The sequence below is a fragment of the Eschrichtius robustus genome, chromosome 7 (assembly GCF_028021215.1).
Source record: "Eschrichtius robustus isolate mEscRob2 chromosome 7, mEscRob2.pri, whole genome shotgun sequence".
In the NCBI taxonomy this organism is placed as follows: domain Eukaryota; kingdom Metazoa; phylum Chordata; class Mammalia; order Artiodactyla; family Eschrichtiidae; genus Eschrichtius; species Eschrichtius robustus.
Window position 1 is genome coordinate 1,779,596 of NC_090830.1, and position 26,146 is coordinate 1,805,741.

A 26,146-nucleotide genomic window follows, 5' to 3' on the forward strand; every position below is an offset into this window, starting at 1 on the left:
ACTAATATAGCATGAGACTTTTCACTTTTTCAAACACATACGGAAAAGTAAAAAGTAAAAGATCATCAAGTAATAGGTTCCCGATTTCTTTTTAAAAAGATCCCAAAAGGAATTTGTACTTAAAGGGGATTCTTCACTCTCTTCATGTTTTTCTACCTTTCAGAAAGAATAATTTAAGAAGTAGGATAGTCCCAGGGAATTCCCTGGAGAACCACTGGTTAGGATGCAGTGCTTTCACTGCTGAGGGCGCAGGTTCAATCCCTGGTCAGGGAACTAAGATCCCGCAAGCCACGAGGTGCAGCCAAAAAAAAAAAAAAAAAAAGAAGAAGAAGAAGAAGTAGCATAGTCTCTTACTTAGAAGTAAAAAGATGACTGTTCCTGTTTGTCTGAGACTTTGAGACATTCTTCTTTGCTCAGGTAAATCCCTCTCATCCGTTCCTCCTCTATGAGCTGTGAGCCACAATACTGGAAAACGACTTTAAAAGCTCTACTGTGGTACCAAGGAACTCACAGGTGGCAGAGAAGAGTGTGTGTTGCAGCAGGGTGGAGTGAGGGTCCAAAAGGAGAAGAGAAAGGGGCTGGTGGTATATTAAGTAAGGTCAGCTCGTTATAACCCCAGCAGGGCAAGCTAGGGAGCTCAGCTCCCGGGAGTGAGAGTGTGTCACACTGTGGGGAAACAGCGGACAGACACTGATAGGAATCTTATGATGAAGATAGAGAACACACAGAAGATGTTAGAATTTATTCCCACTTATTTCAGTGAAAGCCAAAACATTTCTAGGACTGTTTAGAGTTGCTCTGTCCAATATGGCAACCACTAGCCACATGGGGCTCTCGAGCACTTAAAAGATGTCTAGTCCAAGGACTTCCCTGGCAGTCCAGTGGTTGAGAATCCACCTTGCAATGCAGGGGACGCGGGTTTGATCTCTGGCCAGGGAACTAAGATCCCACGTGCCATGCCCGTGCACACCGCAACTACTGAGCCCACACGACACAACTAGAGAGCCCCCGCTCCACAACGAAGATCCCGCGTGCTGCAACTAAGACTGGACGCAGCCAAATAAATAAATATTAAAAAAAAAAAAAAAAAGATGTCTAGTCCAAATTGAGATGTGCCGTTAAGTGTAAAACACACACTGGATTTCCAAGACAATACAAAAAATATGAAATAGCTCATTAATAACATGTTATATTGATTACATACTGAAATATTTTGGACATACTGCATTAAATTAAATGTTATTAAAATTAATTCTACCTGTTTCTTTTTACCTTTTAAAATGGGGTTATTGGAAAATTTTAAGTTACACATGGCTTGCGGTATCTTTCTCTCGGGTGATGCTGGTTTAGTCAACAGTTCAACATTACGATTATAGATATAGGTCCTTAGAAATGTGTGTTAAAGTGCAGACAGAACAAGACTAACATCTGAAGCTAAAATAGTCAGCAAAAATCATGAGTCAAACTTTCAATACAATTTAGAGTTTTATTCACTGTTTTGCAGGGTAGTCATGCATAGATGTTAGTATCTGAAAATTTTGCCAAAGCTGAGGTGTCTCCTTTGTAAAATTCAAATCTGGTAATCATTGATTCAAAGTAACCACATGGCCCCGATGAAGATGTTACTTCATTAACTTCCTTAACTAAGATGTCAAAGCAAATTTTAAGCCTTGACAACAGACTTGGGGAGTTGGGTGGGGGGTAGGGAAGAAAGTGAGAAAAAGAGCTGTCTAATTTTTTATTTTACTTGTTATTCTCTCCTGCTACCAGCATGGGCTGGGCATAAGGTAAGTCATTTGCGAACTGAATAAGAGAAAATCGATTCTGAGTGATTTTGGCTCACTGGAAAAGTAGAAGCTTCTACACCACAAATTGTTGAATAAGTTCATGGTCTGCGTGTGTTTTTCTTTTTGGAGTTTTCATCTGCAAGTAAGTAGAGAGGTTTGATACAGCCAGGTCCAAAGGCAAGGGCACAGCCTTCACAGCTTTGCCAAGGTGCTTGAAGTCCCATGGTTTAATATGACATAAAGGGAGACTGTTCATTGAAGACAGGAGCTCCATCAAGCCCAGAAAAGTTGACAGAACAAAAAAGTTTGAACTCTAGGGGGCAGGAGAGGAGATACATCCTTTTCCCAATCTTAGCACCAAAAAGACCAGGGGGCATCACTCCGAGAATATGGCTGCTCAGTTGGCCCCATGTCTCAACTTCACAAATAACTTGTCACAGTTGCTGAATCAAAGCCTGTCCCCCTCCACCTCCTCACCTTTTGATTCCTGTGGCAGCAGCAACATAGAAACATACCTAGACATTAAGGGTTCTCCAAATATAACATGCCAATCAAAGGGCTACACACCTGCCTGGATTCTTTTATGGAACCCCCTGCCCCTTACCCCCTTTTTAGGGTTCTCATTATAAAAATAAAAGAACAGCAATGGTAGCAGTAGAAATAAGCTTAGGAAATATTTTCTCTTCTTAGAAGGCAAGAGTTGCTATAGCATTTAAGGCAGTAACATGCAGCAAGATTAAGACCAAAATCCCCGCAACATCAACAGAAACGTGCAATGACTATTATTCATTCTGCTGTATAATACTTATAACAATAATTTTTATGAAATTATTTGGCAGGTTCAACCTACATCCAGAGAAGCAGTCTGCACACCTCTGGTATGCTTTTGATATCTAACTATAGCAGTATTTGTCTTTGTCCTCCAAACTCTTTTATAGCACATGGCATGCATATTTCAGCATCCAACATTATTAACTCATGACCAACTGTCAGTTGATGGTTATCTAACACGTGGGGTCTCCACAAAAGGGATCCTTATTTGGGCAAAAGCTCTTGTCTGCACCAGTCTGTCTATATTTTCCCTCAGAAGAACTTTATTTGGATTATTATTCGCTGTTAGTGGAAACTCGGAGGCTGCATGTGTGGCAATTGGAAGGCGGGGAAATAAATCCTTAGCAAGTTAAAACACTTAGCTGATATTAAAACCATTTCTGGCTTTGTTAGCTGAAAGGAAACTCTCGGTTGCCCTCTTGTGGTCAATCTATGTGATGTGGTGGGATGACCATTAAAAACCCAGAAACTAACAAGAGAAGTTTAATCAAATACAGGTAAGAACATTCAGCCTTGACAGAAACAGTCACAAATCACAACCTTATGTTGTTTTATATGTTTTAGAATTTACATTGAGCAGCCCTCCTATGTGGAGAGGGAGGGGGGAGGGGGGAGGGCTAGTAATATGGAAATTAGAACTCTGTCTTGCTGGAATACAATGACTTCCCTGTATTTACAACCATAACTGTTATATATGTGGCAAACTGATTTTTAGGAGATTTAGAACCTTAAAAAAAATCATGCCTACATTTTCAAAGTTTCTTCATAACCAAAAATAGACTGATGTTCCAACTAGTTTGGAATTATAAGAACCAAGGAAAGAAGTCTGAATAATTCCCTAATATGGAAGAAAACCACTTTTTTTTTTCTTTTTAAATAAGGAACAGTTTATTTGTTTCTGACAATAGGCAACATATGGAAACGCAGAATTTATAGACGTTTAAGTACAGAACTTAGCCTTATCGCCTAAAAATAAAATTTTATAAAAATCTGAACTCCAAATCTAATAATTGGTTACCCAATTTGGTATTTAATTTTAATTTTAAAAAACAGCATTTAAATAAAAATTCTGCTGTAGGCCTTTCAACAATTTCCTGCCTAACAGGCCCATCCCCAAAAAGCAAACAAACCTGGTATTAAAACAGACTGAGGAGCTTAAGAAAAAGCTGGGGGCAAAGTACATGAGAACATAAACTATTTTTCATCTTATTACCAGTAAATGTACCATTTCCCTCTTTTATGTGTCTTCTCTTTAGATAAAAGCCGCTCCTCCAACCAGCATTAACAAAAATGCTCTGTATTTTTAATATGAGGTTGGGGGCAGATTAATCTTAACTTGGCTTTTCCACTCACACGTGGAAGTTCAGTGTTGCAACAACAGTTGTTTGGTTTTGTCTTTGAATTTGCAAAGTTCTTAAAGTAATTTTACTACAAAATTAAACAGCTGTGAGTTCTTTAGCAAACATGATGATTCTTGTTCTTTTTTGTACTATTGTGCAAGCTGAAATACCCTTTCTTTCATGTCTTTTTATTCCAAAATGAATTCCCTAGTTAGCCTTGTTTAGCTTTATAAAAATATAATGAAGAAAGGGGGCGGTGTCTGCTGACCTCTGAAATTCATCCGCATTTAAGCACAGGGAGCTCACACAAGGTGCACACTCAAAAGGGCTTTTGTTTAAGTCCCATTATGGAATGAAAAATGATACTCGGCCCCAATTTAATGCCAATCCTTGCGTACAACAAAGCCATTTGCAAATATTTCTGTGGCGCGAGGGATCTTATGCCTATTTTGCAGATGAGAAAACTGATGCAGATGAGAAAACTGAAACATCAAAAAAATGGTGAGAGAGTGAAGAACGAAGACGTTCACAGAGACTGGAATTATATTTAGAATTTGACTCCTAGCCCAGGACTCTTAACCACGTGAGGGCTCTGACTCTTCGGAATCAACAGAAGAGCAATTTTAAAACATTCTTTTGACATTATTAACCACAGCCTCAGGGCTCTGGGAAGTGGAGGCGGGGCCTGGAAGGGACACGGAGCTGCTAGGTGACAACCTCTGGCGACACTAACGAAGTGGATTATTTGATCCATACCACCATCTATTCGAGGAACAGTCAGGGGCTTAGCAATTCCCTTTGTACCTCAAAAAATTAAAATCTAGATTTGAGTGCCAGTGTAGACGGCCTCCTAAAATATGGAGCCAGAGAATCATGACAAGACGTGAAGTGCAGAAAGTGGTTTGTGGCTTTTCTACTGGATTTGGAACCAAAGATCGCCGCTAGGAGCTGTGAGGACGGTAGGCTTCTTCACTTGAGTAATTTAAAGAATGATGAAATTCCAGAGAGTAAGGAGACCCTCAGACACCATCTAGCCCAAACCCTTATTCTACACATCAGGAAAGGGAGGCCCAGAGAGTCTGCCAATTGCCCAGAGTCACACTGGTGTCTGTTGGCTGCAGGGGATTAGCAGCAGTGCCTTGGCAACAGACGGCTTTGCAATGGGCCCCGAATACCTCCTCTTGGGTCTCTGCAGGGCAAGCTCCGTCATCCCAAGACCATGTGACTAAAACACACTTTCCAAGGAACTGCAATTAATAAAGTCAAATGGGAGCTGACAAGGACATTCCCGCTGTGTTCAAATGCCAAAACACACAACGGAGAAAGCTCACTTGGAGCGCACGGACCGTGGGTCCTTCTGGCGGGACTTCTGTGCACCACACTCCCAGCTGTTTGCTCAGACCAAGATGGGAGGGACTAAGAGGAAAATACTCACGAAGCCGTCGTGGCAACACTTGGCACTTGGCAACGGTGCCTGCCACCTGCTTGCTTTTGCTGGGCTGGGCGGAAAACCGAAGGGGCCTCCTCATGTGCGGAAAGGCTTTGGGAATTCAAGACCTCTGGGAGCAACGGACCACTGCCCACCTTGCTGCGGGGCGTCCTCGGTACCTTCCAATAGTAACAAATACCCTAGAGGTCCCAAGCTCTTCACGTGGCTCCGCACCTGTGTGCCCGAGCTCCCCGGCTGTCTCCGACAATACCCTTCCTTTTTCACCATTTTCCCTCCTGCCCCAACTTGTAATTGTTCCCCAGACTCGCACTGGGAATTGCATCCCCCAAAAAACTTCCTTATTCTCCCACATCCCCAGCTGGGGGAGGAACTCTCTGTCTGTAACTTCTGTGTCCAGTAGGCTTCTACCCTAGCACCTAGCACCCTGTGTTGAAATCCTCTGTGAGTCTCTCTCCTCACCAGACTCTGAAGGGATGAGGTCTGTCTTAGTCACTGTGGCATCATCATAGTAGGTGAACAATAAAACTTTGCAGGCTCTCTGTATCATGTTTTGAAAGCAGTGTCTGGTACTTAGTGAGAGTCTAGTAAATGCTTATTAAACTGCACTGACTGCTGATTCCACTAGAGAAAAGAAATACCTCTGAAGACGGCAAGGTGGCTGGGCTGTCCTTGGTGGTTCACCTTCCTGTCTGTAGTACCTTCCCTTGGTTGCCATTAGTAAGGGGGGAAAATACACGTCCACATTTTATTTCCCACTATGTAACTCTGAGACCCAGCAATTGTCAACCAATTAAATGCTTAACAGAGAGAGACCTGCCTTGTCTGTGAATCTATAAATCTGACTTGTTTTGCCAAGACCCTCCAAGCCCATGGGATGATGCTGGCCCTACTGGAGAACCTAAACAGGGGAAAAGACAGCAACACCTAAGAGAAACAAAGTTCCCTGGGGAAGATGGCAGACTGTCTGGTGAGAATTACTTTTTTAAGAAAACCCATCCCTGCAAAGCTACCTAAAAAAATGTTCCTGCAGGCCAAAGTCTGGGCAAATCTATAATGTAGAGATTAAATTTAAATTCTAATAAAGATTTTCAACGAAGATCAATAAAATAGGAGATTGATCTGCAGTTAAAAGTTCCCAGTAATGGGATAGCCTAGAAATTTCATAAATAATGCTTTTATCTTGATTGCAAAATAATCCCCTGCCACAAAAACAAGGCAAATCAAGGTAGGAAATTGTTCAGCGGGAATTAAAATGTCACACTTTACACAGAATAAAGCACTGCAATCACCAGGGAAACACACATTGCAAATGTGTTAACACAAAATTACATACATCACTTAATTATATAAGCGCATAGCTCCTGAGTAACCCATTAGCTAAACATGTCGGGTTGCGGTTGAATATATACATGCAATATTTTTAGCACAGAGGGGATGTAACTATGTCGGGCCTGGCACCATAAAGCCTGAGATGGCAAGTGCTATTAAACTGAGATGCAATCATGTTGAAAGGAAACATTAACAAACGGCAGACAATTGAGAAGAAAATACAGTGAGCTTGTGTTCTACTACATGTGCTTCCAAAACCTTATATAACTATTCGTTGTCTATTTCGTCTGGCTTGCATCCCTGGTTTATTCTATGCGATACTAATTTTATAATAATAAACTGCTACACCAGTTTTATGAAGTCACACATGCAGAGAGGTTGCAAGATGACATTACATCTGATTACCTTTGGCAGCAAAGGACACTGTTCTGAAATTAAACAGTCTCATTCAAAATCGCCATCCGCTTTGTTTAAAATGTCCCTTAGAGTTGGCTTCTGAAAAAAGATACACCTTTCACTCCAGAAGGCTTGTGAAGTTGGTAAAATTGCTGCTGCAGACCCAAGTTTCATAAAGAAGGCAGAGCCTTGGAGATCAGGTAGTTCTTCATAAAATTCACAAACCAAACAACCGTGTGACCCTGGGCAAGTCCATCTCTCTGGGGTTGAATTTGCCCATTTATCAAAAAGGGATTGAAAGATTATGACTGAGAAAGACTACGAGTGAGATAAAATGAGACAACATGACCAGCACATTATTTGGTATCTAGAAAACACTGATAAATGGTGGACGCCATTATTATTACTATTATACGCACAGACACATGGAAGTAATACATCAAGCATTTCAAGAGGCCAGTAGTTCTCTCGTGGGTGAGTTACTGGCACACTGGGAACACCTGCACCCTCAGCATAGAGGTGAGCACCCAAGAAGAAAGAGTAAGTGCGATCAAAGCTGGAGGACCGCTTGGCAACTGGTGTACCTCCTTGGAGGCTGACAGCTGTCCACTTGCGCAGAGCCTTCCAATAGAGAGCCAGTAACCAGAGGTTGTTAAAAGAGGGGAACATGTCTTGGTGATAACTGATTCTATGTTTGGGGCAACGTTAAATCTCAAAACAAAAAGTGAAGAAAGGAAACTGCCACACAGTAGAGTATCGCCTAAATAGGGTGAAACATTTTTTAAAGAAGAGACTATATGCCAAGTATCTTCATTCTCTAAATTAATCATTGAAATCCCACCCCCACCCCCCGGCCGCCAGCTCATCTGAAGCCCCTGTGTCTTGAAATCACCATACAGAGGCCTCTGCACACTGTAGGAGCTCAATTAATAGACAGAAAGTTGAATGGAATTGGGGACCTCCCTGGAGGTCCAGTAGTTAACACTCCGAGTATGCCTCCACTGCAGGAGGCGTGGGTTCCATCCCTGGTTGGGGAACTAAGATCCCGTGTGCCGCATGATGCGGCCACAAAATAAAAATAAAAAATTTAAAAATCTGAATGGAATTGAATATGGTAGGCCAAGAAAACCTATTGTTTGTAGGAGTCCCAGTATAGACAAATCTATGGGAAGGCTGAACCCCAGATAGAATCCAGGGCTTTTCCTTTGGCATTTTCACTAGAACATTCCTATTAATCAAATACCGCCTTAAACAAGCCACAACCTGGCAAAAGAGCAAGTTCTATCTAAACAGAAGCTAGTGAAGGTCACTTAGAAGGAAAATAAAGTCATTTAAGAGAAAGTATTTAAGGTCCTGATTTCTTACTCGCCAAGTCCTGGTTTTGCCTCTAACACCTCATATTTGTTGATTCGATACATACTTATGGAGTTGCCATCATATGCCTGACCCTGTGCTAGTCCAGCTGGGAATAAAACAGAGGAGACAGCACCGTTCCCCACTTTAGGAGTTCACATAGTCACTGAATTTGAGTAAGTCTCCTCACTCACCAGGCCTCAGTTCCCTCATCTATAGCATTACAGGTTCATTAAACAAGATTGGTTCATGGACTAAATCTGCCTTGGTAGCATAGTTTATTTAGTTTGAAGACTTCTTAAAAATTATTATTGTCATCAGTTGAAAATCATGAGATTTTTCACATAAAAATTGATACGTCTGGCTTTTCTTAAAGAGTTGAGAGATCTGAGAACTCTGGGCTCATATTCCTACAACACAACAAAAGACTGGAGCTGAAAGGTAGCTGCTGCTTTTTACAGACCATGGGTTATCTACTGTTTCCTGATTTCTCATAGGCCCCACCGGCCCTCCTCCCTCAAGGTTCTCTGCTGACACCTCTGGGCACCCGTGTTTGTGACCTCTGATCTAGAAGATCCCTTAGGTTCTTTTCATTTAGAATAAGGTATGACTGTGAGAGCCAACCATTAGTATAAATCAGTAACCCAAAGAAAAGAGGTTAATTCCTGGATTAACCCACGTTCTTTACCTAGTGGTCTCAGTCCAAAGGCTGCAAGATTCCGAAGTGGGTTACCAGAGGAGGTGTTATAATAATCCTTCTTCTTAAGTGTTTTCCAAAACCCCCGTTACCTACACATCCATGTGGGATTAGGTAGGAGGCAGTCCTGCCTGAAGGCAAAGAAGTGGATCAAGCTACACTTAGAGGTTCCTCTTGTATCTACATATTCCCTCTCTGCATGCGTCCAACACGAACAGGACATTTCAGTGGGTCTCTAAGGATGCCAGATCAGATCTTGTTACTCTTAAGGGATGCCTGGCCTGATTCCTGGGGGGTCTGCTTTGAAACTGCTATCAGAAACCTGGTCATCTCAGCTGTAACTTCAACTGTTTTTGCTCTTCATTCATTTTTAGACCCTTTGCACTCCAAAAATGCTTCTTGATGGTTGCTAGGCAACTTTTGTTGAATACATGCAAGAGGTATTAATCATGTGAATGTTTTTGAAAACAGGGGAAAAAACTGTTTGAAACTGAGGATGTTGCCATACCTAAAATAAAACATTTTCTCCTTAGGCAGCTGTCCAGAATAGGGACACTGCAAGCTGTTGGCTTCTGTATGTCTGGAGGCAAGAAGAGTCACCAAAACCGGTAATATATACAATGGATAAACAACAAGGTCCTACTGTAGAGCACAGGGAACTGTATTCAATACCCTGTGATAGACCATAATGGAAAAGAACATGAAATAGAATGTATATGTATGTATAACTGAGTCACTTTGCTGTACAGCAGTAATTAAAACAACATTGTAATTCAACTACACTTCAATAAAAAATAAATTAAAAAAAAAAAGAAGATTCACCAAAAATCACTCATCCACACTTCTGTCTCTTCTACCATCTGTCATCAGCCCCTGACTCACATAAATAAGTGGTCTCATCTTATAACAAAGTCTCGCTCACAGGATAACTGGGACTTGTCTTATTAAGTATTTTCTGCTTTTCCCGTTGTGCGGTTCCTCACTGACCACATTTTTCCTGACGTGTGGATTTCACACTTGCATATCCTCAGGGCAGGACAACTTGTGGCTCGTCGATGATTACATCCAGCGTTGGAACCCGCTAACCTTATCAGAGAGCCATCATCTCTTTCTCTGACCCAAATGGAAACAGCGAGAACTCTTCTATTTTCTACATCAAAGACTAAGCTTTCTGCTGATGCCAAATGCTCTGTGCTTCTTACCAGTAAACGTAGATTTCATTTCATAGTGTTCTCCCCTCTTCTTTTTTTTTTTTACTTTGACATTCCAATGTCATGATCAAGCTACAGAGATGTAGACTTCTATAAACTGAGTCAAATGTTTCAACTAAACAAGGGTAGAACTTGTGGCAAGGTGATCTCCTTCTTTTGTTGGATATTAAGTGGAGAAAAATAATTTTCTATCAGGATGGAGTCCTAAGGGCAAAGTAGGCTAATTACATACTCTTTCCACTATATGGTTCACACAGGCAACTAGTTCCACCCTCTGTAAAACGGAGAAAATGATTCAGGGCTCAGACGAGCGCCTGGCACATAGTAAACAGCACAGAAGCCTCAGCAGCAGCAGCGCTTCTGGGTCTTAGATCCTACAACTGTCTTCCCACTATTTCTTGGCCATATATTCTCATTTTGTTTAATTCCAATGAAAGATTATGTCTTCCCTATGAAACCAATTTAGAAAAAATTAAGGATAATAGACTTAAACAGAAAGAAAAAAGAGGCTGTTATCAGAGATTAAAAATGTGTCAAATAAAGAAATCTGACTTTTGGAAAGCCACCAAGGTAAGTTAGGGTGTGGCGCACCTGGAACTGAGAGTGGTCTGTACGTGGAGCGCAAGTGCTGGGTGGTGGGACGGAGGGAGAGAATAAAATCAAGAGACAAGAACACTGTGGCTCTGGAATGTTCTGGACAGATAAATCCTAGGCCTCTCTGTGTACCCACAAACTGTTCTGGGGAGCAGACGGAGGCTAGTCGATCTCCCTTGATGGAGGCGAATAGTGATAGATATTGCAGGTCACTAACAAATGTCTCATGCCAGGTGCTGTGCTGACAGCATTACGCGCAGCACTTCACTTAATCCTCATGTACAATCAGCCCACCGTATCTGTGTGCTTTTTGATCCTCAGGTTCAACCAACCACAGATCAAAAATATATATTAAAAAAAAAACTTTGGGGGCTTCCCTGGTGGCGCAGTGGTTGAGAGTCTGCATGCCAATGCAGGGGACACGGGTTCGAGCCCTGGTCTGGGGGGATCCCACATGCCGCGGAGCAACTGGGCCCGTGAGCCACAACTACTGAGCCTGCGCGTCTGGAGCCTGTGCTCCGCAACAAGAGAGGCCGCGACAGTGAGAGGCCCCGCGCACCGCGATGAAGAGTGGCCCCCGCTTGCCACAACTGGGGAAAGCCCTCGCACAGAAACGAAGACCCAACACAGCCAAAAATAAATAAATAAATTAATTAATTAAAAAAAAAAAACAAACAAAAAACTTCAGAAAGCTCCAAAAAGCAACACTTGAATTTTCCACCTGCCAGCAACTATTTACCTAACATTTACATTGTATTAGGCATTAAAAGTAATCTACAGATGATTCAAAGTATATGAGCGGTTGTTTAGGTTATATGCAAATAATAATTTTATATAAGGGACTTGAGCATCCTCTGATTTTGGTATCAGAGGGAGTCCTGGAACCAATCCCCTGAGGATACCGAGGGATGATTATAATATCCCCTTGAGGTGTGTAGCAACATTACTGCCAACTCAAAAATGAGAAAACTGAGGCTTAGAGAGGGTAAGTAATTGCCCAGGAGCACAAAGGTGGTGACTAACCGTGAGTGGAGACTGAAACCCAGATTCATGTATCTTTGGAGTTCAATTTCTTGGCGCCGTGCTACCTGCCTGTACAGAGCAGCCTACGCAAAGACCCTACTGAGGAATAGATTTTGTTCCCTGAGATAGGGCCAAGGAAAAGAGAGGCTGTAGAGCAGAATGCAGTGACAACTGGCACACTCTTCACAGGCGATTGCTCATTCAGTACTATAAACTAGTGTTTTTGTGCTTATGTAACTCCTTCCAACTAAGAAAGAAACAGGCCCAAGCTCGTTCATTCCTCTCGCTGTCCCACACATCATTAAAGGAAACTCCTCTCATGCCTAGCTAAGGTAATAACATAATTAAGAATTATTTTCAACAAACATTTCTTGGGCACCACTTAGCCTTACGAGGGTCACCAAAGATTCATGAGACGAGATTCTTGCTTTCTAGGGAAGCAGAATTGAGTTTGTTTGCTGCAAGTCAGAACTGAAACGTCCCTTCAACACATGCTGGTTACCGAGGATATGCAGGCTACACACAGGGGTTCCCACGGCATCCCTTGGCCCTCCTCTCACAAAGCTGAGGTTCTGGCGTGAAGAGTAGAGGGAGAGGGTAAAGTGGGTGGGTAGGTGTTATCAACAAGCAAGAGAAGAAGCTCTGAGAACACCACAGGGGTGCTGAACGCATGGAAACATCAGGGAAGACCTGTCTCAGGAAGTGATGTTTAAGCTGAGATCTGCAAGACGGAAGAAGCTGGCCAGTTTGAGGGGTGAGACGATGATGACAGGTTTTCTTTTCCAGGAAGGACATATGCAGAAGGTTTACAATCAAGGGAGAGAAGAGCAAGGTCAAGAAACTGAACACAGTCCCATATTGCCCAGCTGGACAGAGCACAAGGGAGGGACCATTATCCTCTTCCCCGTCTCCATGAGACAAATGCATCACCGTGGCAGAGACCTTCAGTGCTGTAGACCTTCACGAGCCACACAGACAGATCCAAGGAGGCTGGTGCAGGACGTGTGGCAGGAAGGGGCTTGAGGGGCAGGCAGGATAGGAAAGACAGAGGGAGGAAGAGAGGAGACACAGACCCCGCTTCCTTCCCTGCTCTTTCAGTCTGTATTAGGGACACAGCTGGAGGTGAAGCTGGCTGCCCACCCCGCCAAGAGCCTCCTTACCCCAGCTCCCTGTCTCCGTGACACAACTCTACATTTGTACGTGTCATCCTCGGTGAAAGAGGGCTCACAATGACTCCTCTCACCATTCCCCGCTAGCCCATGTTCAGCTCCTTCTGCAGGCGGACGACGCCCGTTCTGACATGTGATTCTTCATTTATTCATTTCCAGCTAGCAAACAGTCTTTAATCAGCCTGCTCTCTACTAAGGACATGGAGCAGGGTATTAACTAGGTGCATCTCTGGGTCTTTAAAAAGAGCGAAAAAGACATAATCAATCTGTGTGTGATGTTTAGGGGTTTAACTGGTATTAGTCAACATCTTTAGAACAAATCTCATGAAGTTCCATTTTTAAGCCCTGACTCAACTGACAATCCCACAAGGCAGAAGGGAAGAGTGGGATTAACGTATTAGTCACTTGTAAAACTTGCCAGTCCCTCAGTTACATTAGTTCCAGTAAAATATTCAAGGGAATAATCGAAATTTAAAAATAATAAGTATTTTCCTCTCTTCTGCTGAATCTGAGGATTCTCTTAGCTCTATCACAGCACTTAAATAACATTTTAAGTGTCTGTTTAATTCAAGGGAGCCTCCACTAGTACGTGTGCGCCTCAAAGGTTAACACTGTGCTGTGCTGCTCATTGTACTAGCCCCACAGCCTTACACAGGGCTACATACCATGACAGAGCTGGTTATCAACACGCGTCGGTTGGACATACGGATAAATGAACAAACCGACTGTCCTCGAAAGTACGTGCTAGTACATTATTCAGGAAAGTGCGGGATCAAAAGAACCACATGAGCTTCCCGTGACATGGAGGAGAAGGCCTTTAGGTCACCCCATCCGGCAGTCCTGCCCTGGTCGGTTGTTCTTTGTGGTTCTGTTTCTTGCAACAAGGATTGGGTATAACTACCCAGCGCGAGTCTGACTTCACTTATGGAAAAGCCATTTGGGATGTGGACCTAATTGAAGGGGATGAAAAGGAGGGAAGTGAGTGGTATCACCACCTTATTAGAAAGCTAGCCCTTTCGAAGTTACTCAGATATTTCTTTATTATCCATTCTGAGGCACAAGTCAGAATTTGCAAGACCAGCATCTTTGGTGTATCTTCACCAGATACAAACACCGCTTGAACCTCCACTTAATGAAAGCCATTTTGGAAAATATTTATCAAAATCTTTTAGAAATCCTTCCAATTTGCCAAAGTTAAAAGTGCAAATATGCTTTTCCTTTGCTTCAATCCCACTGTCCCTAAGTCAGCCTACTTTGGAATGACCTGCTTGATTATACATAAGAAACTTGAAGGATTTATGTAAATACAGGCCCCACAACATGGTTGTAAGTTAGTTCCACCTATACTTCTCAACGTGCAGGGACTTGATCAAGAGTGATTTGTATTTAGCATGTTTGTCTAATTACACCTCTGTTGTAATATCTAGCATCTATCACAGGAAGTACACAAGCAAACATAGGTCATCTAGCTAATTTCAAGGCAACGTATACCAACTGTGGATACAGTAGCAAGACCACAACCTAAGTACAAATGCCCAAGCTTGTTGTAGAGAAATTTTTAACGAGTAAAAGTAGATAGACAAATCCAGATTACCTTTCCAAAAAGCATTAGAAATGCCCCCAAATCTTCCCCACTCCAAACTCTCTTTAAAGATACCCGTGTCACTCTGCTCAAAATAATGTCACTAAATTCTATGGCCAAAATAAAGAGGTTCCTTTACTGTGATATTTGTTGCAGCAAAAAAATAAGGCACAAATGAATCACAAAGATGTTAAGAACTGTGTGGAAAACACTGTGATAGATGACACATCTCATTAAATATAATTTTATGTGATCGGTTACTGTATTGCCCTGTTTAATTGATTTATATACACTTTAGGAAGCTTTTTACTGTTCAGAATGTAATTATATACTTTATAATTGAATACATATTTGACTAATTACGTTTACGGTCGTTTCAGTTAAAAGCTGGGTATCAGGCCCATGGTCAGAAACCTACCTTACTCACCTTTAAAACACTGCTTCTACAAATAATGTTCTATGAAAATGAATTATACTTAACCTGCAAGACTTGTTTACAGCAATGCTTCTAGTAGGGTACTTATACATAGTAATCAAGAAGATATCTTTTCTTGGGGTAATCGTCTGTTCCGAGGTATCTTTGGTACAGGGTCATTCTCAATATTTTGAAAGTTCCTTCCAAACAATTTCAGAACAAGAAAAGAACATCAACACAGATGATAATTTACATCAGTGGGAACTCATTCAATATCTACCCATGAAAATTTTTTTTGCATTTTCTACACTTTTGTAGCTTTTGTGCTCTTTAAGAAGAACAATGAGAAGTTAATCTCTCTCTTTAAAGAAAAAAAAAAAAAAAATCAGAAAACATAATTTTGTCACATCCCTTCAAAGGAATTTCTTTTCTAGCTGCTTATCTGTTCAAAGCTGCTTAAGATATGGTAGTCAATATCAATCAGGAAACATTTGACCTGAAGAGATAAAGTCCGGAGGTACGATCGTTTGATGAATGGTTTGCCCTTATCAGCTTGTAATTGCTATTATAAACTCAACAGAAAGGTTCCCTTCCACTCTCCTTTCTGAAATAAGCCTCAGAGAAAAAGGGGTGGTGGTGTCACCACTAAACTTCAGGCACTGAGCATGTGCGCTAGCACTGGCTGCCACAGACAGCAGGTGTTGCATTAGTCAAAGTTAAGTCTCTGAAGGTCTACATTTTATAGCCTATGATGCATTTTCTCATACATTATTTCATTTAATCTAGACAGCAATCTTTTTGTGTTTGTAGCTCTTATCATGGCCTGTAATTCTGTTATGTGTGCATGTGTGTGACCATGTATGTATCTGCTTACTATTCACATCCTTGGACCCTAGTCTTCAGGAGGGCAGGGGACTTATGTCTGTTTCATTCATTAAGTTTGGCTCAAGGTCTAATGCAATAATACATAATAAGTTCTCCCTAAATATATTTGTTGAATTGATGAATGGTAGCCCCAACCAGAAGAAGAATGGATGGATGGATGAATAAGGCACTCCGTGTTGAGGGGGGTTATCTCACTCATTTTATTTTATTTTACTTTATCTTTTTGGCCATGCTGCGAGGCTTGCAGGATCTCAGTTCCCCAACCAGGGATCGAACCTGTGCCCCCTGTAGTGGAAGCTCAGAGTCCTAACCACTGGACCTCCAGGGAAGTCCCTATCTCGCTCATTTTAAAGCTAAAGAAGCTGAGGCCTGAACATGAAGCTGCTTATACAGTGGGGGCACACACTTAGATCAGTATCCGCCGTATCTTCGTGTGGGTGTTGCTGAGGATGCCAAGGAGTCTCTCACCTTTATCCAAGACACAGAGGAGACGAAGCAGGAGAGGGCACACCACCAGCCCCAGCTCTGTGTGATCTGGATCATAACCACTATTGCTCCTATTTAAAAACTACCATACCAGGAGCACAGTGCTAAACATTTCCCACACATCTTGTCCAATCCTTAGGACAACTATGGAAACAGGCGTTATTCTTCGGTATAAGACGAGAAAACTCAGTAAAGTTAAGTAAATTAACAACAACAACAACAGAATGAACAAGAAAACAGACCAGGCATTTTAAAAAGCTGGGGGTAAATTTCCTAAATACCTATTATCTGTTACCCAAAGGTGAGTAGACATCAACAATCTTGAAGCGACGGCTTCTTTTTAAGGGCCAGGAGAAACATCCCAACGCTAGAACACATGAGTAGCAGCAGTGGCTGAACCAGGAACTGGTTTATTCCAGACTCTTCCATTAAAACATTTTATTCCACAAGTTCCAATAATGCTATTTCTTCATTTGTGATAATGGGCTCATATTATTGCCCTTCATCCACTCAAAGGACGCTTGGAGGGACAAAGAGAATCACGTTTACCAGCTAAATGCTAGTGTGACAGTTTAGAAGGGAAGTGGGGTCACTGGTGTGAAAATTACCCATAAAGCCCTCATCATCTCCAACCAAAGGTCTCATCTCTATGAAATTAGTGGCTTTGTATTCTGTAGACTGTTTCACCCACAATGCCGCCGATCCCAACAGGCTGTAAATACCACCTGCTCTGACTGCCTTCCCTTAGAGGTGAGATGTAAAATCTCACCAGGTTCAAAGCTACTGTCAACACAAGTGTGCCAAACAGTGTGAACATACCTAAGCCTCTTTCAGTACTTCATTCTTCTGGTATAAAAATATGCCTCAATAATGTGGCAATGACCTGCCCATGTGTGTATAAATATGCTATTTGGTCAAGTTGGTGTGAGTAAACTGAAAAGAACTCTATGCATGTATATATGGAACTGTGAAGACAGCAGCAGTTCCTTCAGGGCTGGTCAGTTTTACACTCTGAATGATGGCTGAAGGAGGTACTGCGGGGAAGAGATCCCTCACTTGAATTTAAGGAGCAAACAAAACTATGGACAGTCTGAACTAATGAATACTTTAATAGGTATTTTGTTACTTTCAAACATTTGTCTATCTGCTAACAAGTACTTTAATGAACACATAAGAGTTGTCCATTGCAAGGGGCATGAGCTGGTCAACATCAATGGGCTAAAATCCTCAAAACAGTCTTCTCTGAGTCATCCACCAGCATGTGGTTCTGCCATACATACTAGATACTGGGAAAAGGGTGGGAGACTTGCCCCAGTGTGTTGAAAGTCCAGGCAAGGGAAAGAATTAAACACGGAGGCACGTCTGTTTGGCTTGTTTCCAGTATTTCCTTGATCTAGAGACCTCATCGAAACTCTCAAGAAAATAGATGGCAACTAGTGACTCCGGTTCAATGGCTTTGGCTCAAAACAGAAGACTGTTTTGAGGATTTTAGCCCACTGATGTTGACCAGCTCATGCCCCTTGCAATGGACAACTCTTATGTGTTCATTAAAGTACTTGTTAGCAGATAGACAAATGTTTGAAAGTAACAAAATACCTATTAAAGTATTCATTAGTTCAGACTGTCCATAGTTTTGTTTGCTCCTTAAATTCAAGTGGGGGATCTCTTCCCCGCAGTACCTCCTTCAGCCATCATTCAGAGTGTAAAACTGACCAGCCCTGAAGGAACTGCTGCTGTCTTCACAGTTCCATATATACATGCATAGAGTCCTTTTCAGTTTACTCACACCCTAGTCAATGAACAAATTTAACCTCGTGCTCCAGTTATAGGAGATCTCTGTGGCTTGTTCACACTGAGGGGTTTTGGGGGGGTTGTTTTTAGTTTAAATTTTGAGTTAATTTCCTTGCCAGGAGGTTTGCTCTCAGCTCCTTTCTATCATTTCAGTTCATCACAAGACCCAGGGAATATTTTGCCCACGGAAAACACATTGATTTTAATATTCCTCTGATGATGGCCCTTGTATCATATCAAATCCAGAGCCGAAGCCACAAATGAGGGAATCACAGTGGCTGTGAGGCACAAGTAAAGAGATGAGGTTTTCAAAGGCCCCCACCCCATGCCCTAGAGGGTTAAAATAAAGCAAGAGTGCCCCGTAGCTGGAAAACCGTGAGCTTCTAAAGGACCTCCTCCAAAGAATGGGTTTTAGAGTCTCAAGAAAGTGGTGTTTGGAGGATTACAGAGCTCATCGGGTCTAGTCCACTGGACTGTACCAACCAACTTAATTATGTGAGCTCTGTTCTTATCACAAAGAATTCTATTTCAGAAAAAGAAGAGGATTAGGGAACATGGGGCAGGAGGAACTGCCCTGAGGCTTTCAAGCTACTAAAATGATTACAAAATGTGAAATTTATAAGAACTGAGAAGAGCTATGTAATATTGGGTCTTATTTCTATTTCTCCCAAAAGGGAAAATTACGAATCATTAAGAACTTCCCTTCTGTGACTCCGCTCTCTGTTGGGTCATTTCCCAATCACCATGACTGTGCTGACGGCGCCAGTTTCTTAAGGGCCCGGCTATAAAATCCGTGGACTAATTGTTGAACAGAATCGGGGAGCGACCAGCCCTTCTGGCGGCACTCCGTTATACCTACGCCACGGGGTTTATACAGCTCCAACTCAGGCCTGAAAACGCTGAATTAACCTAACTCCTTCATTTAGACATAAACATCACATCATACCCCAGAAGGGGCCAGAATGGACATTTCTGGTTCACACATTCAGTCCAGGGCAAAGAGAGATACTTGTCTATAAATATCGCTAACCACAATCTGAATTCTCTAATTTCAGAAACCCACTCCTCCAACAGAGGAACATTTATAGAAAATGAAATTTGGGTTTTCAGTTATGCCAACTCGCTCTTTCATATTCAAATGCTACATATATTCCAGAGCATGTTTACAGAATTTTCCTGTATTTCTAAATAAATACACAAAAGAAGTTCTGAAATACACACATTTTAAAGATGACTTCGCACACACCAAGTTATTCCCAGATGTTTTACATTCCGAATTTCTCAATAAATGAATAACATGCTAGGAAAGCAAACACGGGCTGACAGTATTTAGTCTAAGTTTTTTAAACGGTATAACATGTGTAGCTAAAAATAATTTTCAATAACTATATTTTACTATCAGCAGTTATTAAAGAATCGAAAATGAGCATTTGTAGGGTTCGCACTGATTCTAATAAATGTGGTCTCTAGGATGATTTTAACTGTTCTGGGTTTCTCGCAAGCACATGGCAGCAACAACTCTCGTTTTCTATCTTCTGAGTTTTATACATACATATATATACATTCATGTGACAAACCCATGATCCCAGTTCACTGCCACGAGTGCTCATTAACAAGCCTCACAGCCCCACAGTCAGTTCTGCGAGCTCTGAACCAGTTCCAGAACGAGGGCTACAGCAAATGGCAGCCTGGCCTTTTCACTTCTTCCATTTCTTACATCTAAAAAAAACTGCAAAGAACTCCCAATAGCTGCTCCTTTCATACCTTTTATCTCCTTTATAAATTGGTAATATTCACTCATTAAATCTCAAACTTTGCTACATTCTTATGTAATGCTTAATTCTCTTCTTTCTCTGGGGTTGGCTTGTGAAATGTCTTTAATTAAAAAAGCTAAAAGCACTCTAAATCTGGATGGCAGACTCATTTCCAGGGCACTCAGGCATGTTGTCTAATTTTAAAACTCTGACAGGATACATGTAAATTTATGCAATTTTCATAAAAGTCACAATTTCCTCCTTGAATTCAAGCTAAAGAAAATGCCCCCAAGCTCTTTTCAAAGCTGTTTGTTTTACTGGAAAGCTCATTTTGCCCATTGTGTTGGAGGTGATTATTCTAAAGGCTATCCAGTGTCAGAGTCCCATCAATCCACTGAGAATTACAGAGTTATATTTCCCTACTATTGATCAAATAGGCTCTTTGATCACTATTTTATGGCTCTTAGACACAGATGGGGGAGAGGGAAAAATATTATCATGCAAATTATTTTGGTTGACAGTAATTAAGAAATTATATGTTAAGAAAATCAGTAATTGTTCACATGAGTCATTAATGTGTTTTCATTCTTTGTAAAACTTTCTGGCACGCCCTTCCTTTCTTGCTTTAAATAAGCAAGGACTGGAAAATATGCATAGTATTTGGAACCCAGGGGAGTGACATATTAATTCAAAGTTTGCTTGGAAGTGTAGTTTTGTGGAAACTCAAACATGTTCCCCTCCTTTTTGTTTCTACTACTCTTCACCCAAGACTTCTCTCCAGAATGTTGAACAGTGAGGCAGGGTCTTCTCTGGGCTGGGCCCTCCTCATGCCCAGAAGACGCAGTGCTTAGGAAATCTGCAAGAAAACCCACCTAGTGGGGGGAATCAAAACCAGCTCGTCTCTGGGCGATTAACCAGCCTTTGCTAATTCTGTTGCTCCCCAGAAGCAAATCTTCACTCTGAATTAAACCTTTGCCAAAGTTTGTTTTGGAAAGGTCTTAAATCCACAGGAAAGAGACTAACAGTGAATGATGGAAGCCTGAGACAGGCTCCCTCCCAAACGGTTGGGACACCTTCGCATGAACTCAGGTTAGCTTACAAATCGCCGATCCCTAAAAGGGCACAAACTAAAATTACATTTGTTTTTACTGAAAGACAGACTCAAGTGCTGACATGTAGTGTATGACATGTGATACATAATAATACTCTTAAACTAGTTCTGACATAATATCTCCGGCGGCCTAATAACCACAAATGATTGCTTTAGTTAAGAACTAGCCAGAAGCAAAATAGATCCATGTAAAAGTAGCTTGAACCATAAATACCTCAACAATATTTTATGTCACTTTGTAAAAGTTAAAGGAGTCTTATAATAATTAACAACAAAAACGCCAGGCTCTCTACTATCGCGTGTTGGTTGTGAAAGGTTATTTCATGGTCTCGAGGCTGCCAGTGCCGTAAATTATGCAGGCACCAAGAAGCATTAAGGAGAAATAATAGCAATTTAAACGAAGGCTGACGTAATTCATGATAAACAGTCATTGGAAAATATTACAATGTTGTCTTTTTTGAGTGGGTTTAATCAGAAGAATGTGACCATATTCTAACATAAACCACTTCTCTTTTCCATTGTGCTCGCACTTGGAATGTTGGCACTCACCCTAGCTGCAAGGTTCTTATTCACAATAATTGCTGAATCCGGACCTCTAACACCTCCAGGGAACCTAACAACGTAAATTTGGTATTCTGATTGATGGAAGGAGCTTCCAAGACAAAGCTCAAAAGCTCTGGGCTGCCTGGTGGTCCAAAAGAGGGGCTGAAATTCAAGACACATGTAGCCAGGATGCCTCAAAGAATACATATCCAAAAGATGGCCAAGTAATGCAAACAATGAAGAATGACTTTATTGTCACATCCAATAGAACCCTGAGATGTGGTATAACTCCAGCAGCTGTTCTGATAAAAGCAAACCTTTGTCACAGATTGTTCTGAGTGAACTGTAAATACAGCAACACATTAAGAAGCAAACACGATGACGGAGACCAAACCTGCCAACTTTCAGTGATGCAAAATATCGCCAGGTCAGGATCACAAGATATGATGGCCAAGCAGATGTTCATATCTGAACCCATACAAATAATTGTTACCTTTACTATGGGGGGGAGGGGATTTTGTGCATAAACACTGATTGGGGGAAGGTTTGGGGGAAAAAAAAAAAAAAAAGCTCAGGAACATGCCAACATGGGGACTGGGCATTATTTACCTCTTTGGAATTCACCCAGTCTTTGGGAGTGTAAAGAGAATAATGGATTGAAATATACATAGGAAAAGGTGAAATTCCATGTTCTTCCCTGCCCTCAATTTTCCACTTCCTCCTTTCCCTAGGTATAACCACTGTCATTTTGGTGTACTCAGATCTACTCTCAAACACTTGGTAAGGCTCAAAAATATTATCAGTGATTTTTTGTTGTTGAAACTGTGTTAAAGTTATACATTAAGAAAAACTGTCATCTTATATTGTCTTCCTATTCAAAGACATATTATGTCCATTTAGTTAAGCCTTATTTTATTTACCTCATTAAAATATCATAATTTTATTTATATAGATTCCAAAAAAAAAGAGAAAAATGATATTGCTATAATAACTGCAAAGCCTTCCGAGGTAGAGTTCATTTAAAAGTCTTTAAGCCAACTATTGATTATCTGTGTCGACGAAGGAGGGCAAGGATAAAAGAAAACACAGAAAACCCAATAGCTTATTTTTCCCACTGGTTTCTATTTCATTCATGATCCATTCTTTCCAAAGGCCATTAAGAGCAGCAGAGGTGATTTCATTTTTTTCTTCCTCTCCTTTTCTCTGCCAGCCTTCGGGTGGAAGTGCTAATGAGCTGGAATAAACTCAAATGAAGGCAGAGGGGACCTTCCCAGGAAGTCAGGGACTTGGATAATCTACATAGTGAGGGCCCCTGTCCCTGATAATCGAAAATTAATTGCCACCTTCCAAAGATCATTTAAAATCTCCATTAGATAGCAAAACAGACTATTTTTGACTCTAGATCTCTTTTTCCAACTGAGTCTATTTAAATAGCCCCAGAGGTCAAATATCTGGCCACTCCTTTAAAAATATTCTTTCAAAATACGATAAATGGCTTTCTTTGGCATTTAGACTAATAAAAATGTATTTTATCTCCTCTTACCACACAAACCTTACTTTCTCTAAATAGCCCATTGCGAACATTATCAGTGAATTTTGCTCAGTGTACAAATATTTTATGTATTACAATGAGTAGCAGAACGCAAAACTTGCAAATATTTATTTTTAGACATATGGGAAAAAAAGCAATTAGAGCTAAAAATGTGAAGAATGAAGAGCTCACTTAGAAGCAATTACATTGGACATGCAAACTGTTCTGCCATCAAACTCTGATTCAGATGCTGTAGAGCATATTAAGAAATATCACTTGCACAAGCACAAAAAAGAAAATATTATTTCACAACTGAAAATATCCAATCACTATAAACAACATCTGGGGGTCATTCATAATTTACTCTGCAGCTGAATTAGCCAAATAATAAGTGGCCGAACTCAGAATTCCTAAATTTCTATTTTTGAAGAAAAAACAAAACATGACTTATATTTGCAAATACAGATGCTCTCTGGACATTTTCCGTGAGTGTGCAAATGTGTGTAAGCATCATGGGTGACGTGTATACACATAACGAGGGACATACTGTTTGAGCATTCACTGCTACCTCCCCCATTAAGTGGTGTCCTGTTTTTGTTTTGAGGAAGTTGAAAACTGGAATATTGAGTTCCCTCTCCTTGCTCAGAGCCTTGTATGTAATTAGCATATTTTTCAGACTGGTAAGAATCTGACCATAAGCAGCATCTGAGAAGTTTTCCATTCCAAACTACTACAAAGCCTTTTGTACATAGCCTCATAACACATTTTAAGAACAGGCACGCTCTTCAAATATACCAGCCCTAAGATAAAAGAACAAATTTGCTGCTACACAAGCCACTGTACTGAAACACCCTAAATATTTATACTAACAGGAGTTGAAAATAGTGTCAGAGAACAATGCCAAAATATTTCCTCCACTCATTAATAGCAACTGTCTTTGGGAAGACAGATGCCAAAAAGCCAGCACTTTTCTAATTCACTGGGTCCCATGACATGTCTGTTATTACAGGTTTCGTAAGGAGTCAACAGACTGGTTGATTCAAGGGCAAAGGAAAATAGTCTTTAAGACAATCCGTATTTATAGTTTTTAAAAATATCTCTAAAACATCTCTCTGAAAAGTACCAAATTTTGATTCTAAGATGCACAATTCTTTTCACATTTCAGGGTCTCCAGAATTGGTGGTCTCCCAATGAACATCTTACAATTATGCTTTTTTACTTCCTAGCAGTACACATAAAAATGATGTGTATTACAAACATGTTGTCTTAGATTTGATGAACTACAGTACCTAGTTGTTTGGTCTATATCAGGGGTCAGCGGATTCTTCTGTAAGGGTCAGAGCGTAAATATTTTCAGCTCTGTGGGGCACGCTCCACTCTGCTGTTGCAGCACGAAAACAGCCATAGGTAAGACATAAGCGCGTGAGTGCGGTGTGGCGCTGTTCCAATAAATCTCTGTAGCACGGCGACAGGCCAGAGGTGGCCCGTGGGCACGGGATGCCCTAAACTAGACTGTCAACAGCACACGATGAGAATGGGCCCAGCGGGGAGCGGGGCTCACTGATAGGACATCAGGCCTGATGCTATACCTGCTGAAGGCATGAACCTTGTCACACGCTGCAGTCTTTCGGGTCTAACAACTCACCTGCCGCAGGATATCAGTACAGGTCAGATAAGGCTGAGGCCACTGACCACGTTTAAACTCACATGAGTCAATCACTAAATGGGCATTGTCCAGGGTGGGGAAGCAAGGACCGTGCAGGTGAATGAAGAGAATGTGGTTGGCTGCGCCCGCAGGAACACTGTTTTTGTCCTTTTTGTCAAAAATTTTGAGTACAAGCTGGATTCTGTAATTATCATTTAAGTAAATCAGAGGAGTCAGCAGTTTACTTCAAAGAGCAGCACGCCCTGTAAGAGTACCACTGTACAGGACACGGAGCTGGGTTCGAATCCCAGCTCCCCCCCTGCAAGAACTCTACAGAATGACCTCCTTCAACAGCTCTGAGCCTCACTTTTTTCATCTGCAAAACAGGGATAACAACACCTACCTCAGAGTACGGTTGTGAGAATGTAAGGAGATAACGCAGGTAGTTAAGTGTTTAATAAATGGTAAAGTTGGCTTCACCAAGCCTTTCACATGATTCATTAAGTGGATATCACTCAGGGACACAAACACTATATTTAGGCACCTAACACAAAGCCTGACACATAGTACGGTCTCAATACAATAAAAGGCATGAGCTACTGCTATTATATATACTTTTTCTATTAATTTTTATTGGAGTATAGTTGCTTTGCAATGTTGTATTAGTTTCTGCTGTACAGCAAAGCGAATCAGCCACAGTATACATACATCCCCTCTTCCTTGGACTTCCTTCCCATTTAGGTCACCACAGAGCACTGAGTAGAGTTCCGTGTGCTATACCATAGGTTCTCATTAGTTATCTATTTTATACATATTAGTGTATGTATGTCAATCCCAATATATATATACTTTTAATTAACCAGAATTCTCAGGAAATGAGCTGTCCTAGTTAACAAAAATATAAAGTTTACAGAGAATCATTACAAATCATTATTTCACTGACAGAATGCAAGAATGTGAGAACAAAAGGGGATCTTAAAGATCATGCAGCCTTGGGGTTCTTAATCCAAGGTTTCACACAGTCTGTGAACCTGAAAAATATATGCAGAATTTTCTGTATTTGCTTGATATGTTAATTTTTGCTAATAATAATGTTCAGAGCCATAATGATGATGATGATGATATCTGCAGGCACATTTTTATCAGAAGAAGATCCGTAGTTTTCATCAGATTCTCAAAAGGGGCTGAGATCCCAGAAAGCTCAAAAATCCAGTCCAACCTTC

The 26,146-nt window shown here is 41.1% G+C and overlaps 1 protein-coding gene across 3 annotated transcripts in view; it reads right to left on the reverse strand.

The window, feature by feature from the left end:
* ARID5B (AT-rich interaction domain 5B) overlaps positions 1 to 26,146 on the reverse strand; it is a 188,738-nt gene that overhangs the window by 54,061 nt on the left and 108,531 nt on the right. The gene's annotated exons all lie outside the window — the stretch shown is intronic.